Here is a 1,650-nt window from a genome sequence, read left to right as displayed (position 1 = left end):
AAACAACTCAAATCTCTCACATTGTGCATTTTTTTAAGGCAACAGCTTCCTTCAGCTGCTGTCTCTGAGTACCTTACCATCCCCGTTTCATGCCCTGTACCATACCCACACTTCTATATGCAGGTTGTCATTAAATTCTCATCTAACCATCTGGGAAGAAACATCTGAAACCTGTAGAGGAGTTACAGTAGGAATTGCTCTTCTGAATTCCATCCCAGACCAAAGAAGATTGAGTTCTGAGATTTAATCAATATTTAGTAAGACCCCACTATACATCGTAGACACTCCACTCTGCTGGCAAATACACACATGGGAAAGACACAGTGTCACCTTTATTTTACAGATATGGAAACTGAGGCATGGAAAAGGCATATGGCTTACCTACAGTCACTTACTGATAAATGGTTTTATCAGAATTGGAACCTCAAGTCTCTTAGTAAAAAGAGCAGAGAAGAAGACTAAAGATTAGGGGTCAACTTGAAGAGGAATATGTTGAAATGTAAAGGTTTTGATCAATAAATCTTCCTTTTAAGTACATGTAAGTAAAATATGGGTCACAGTCTATTTGCAGGGTTTCATTCCAGAATGAACTCATGAATATATGGCTTATTTCCCAGGGCAATGCCACATAGGGATTCATATTCAGGATACCTTAAAGTTACCAGCATTACAAATACCAGGGTGCAAGTGTTTCTGCCCAGACAACAAAAGAGTTTTACAGAAAGTGAAAAAACAATAGGGAGAGAAATCTCAGAGGTTCTTGACAGCCTAAAAAAAGAATCAGATCAAAAAGGGCAAAGGTCATTGCTCAGCACAAAGTAAAATAACAGCAATGATGATGACAGCTAACATTTATTGAATGCTTATTATTTTCCAAGCATTGTCATAAGTGCTTTGTGTTTGCTTCCTCATTAAATTTCACAACCATCATATGAGGTATACATTATTATTATCCCCATTTTGGATATAAGAAGTTGAGGCTCAGTGAGATTAATTAACTAGTTTAATTAACACTTAGAAAAGAATATTGCATTTGATCTGCATTTTCAGCCACATTTCATGAGAAGGAGTCTGTGTTTCATGCTGCCAAGACAATTGGATAGGGCTGGCAGTTCTAAAAGACATTTTCTAAAAGACCTGCTGGGCTGGAAATAATTGAAGCCAGACCCTGCACCCTAGTTCTTTTTCTTAGCTGCATTTCATTTAGCTAGCTGGAGAACAATTATCTTAATCCCTGTCTTTTCTGCTCTAAAATGTCACATTAAAGAGTAACCATCCATCAGTTAGCCTTATGGCATTTAATTAGTAACTCTGTTTCATTCATGTGAAAGTCCTGAGAAAGTCTACTAACCTGGGGACAATTCTATGCTGAACTTGAAAGATGGTTGGGCTGTCTGTGCTAATGATCAAAGAACGAAGCCAGGTTAATAGGAGTTCATCCCCATTCTCCAATTCACATCGAAACTCAGCAACTCTGTGATAACCTTCCGACTGCTGAAAGCAGAACTGAGAGGGCCTCGTTCAGCAGCTATGTAACCATGATAATAAAATCCATGGTTGCTACTAAAATTCTTGGGTCTAAAATGAAAGTCAACATGATATGTAAGAAAGAATAAGGGCCTGGAAGACACAAGAATGTGGGCTCCAACA

This window comes from Muntiacus reevesi, chromosome 7 (assembly GCF_963930625.1).
Source record: "Muntiacus reevesi chromosome 7, mMunRee1.1, whole genome shotgun sequence".
Classification (NCBI taxonomy): Eukaryota; Metazoa; Chordata; class Mammalia; order Artiodactyla; family Cervidae; genus Muntiacus; species Muntiacus reevesi.
This window is presented reverse-complemented; position numbering follows the sequence as displayed.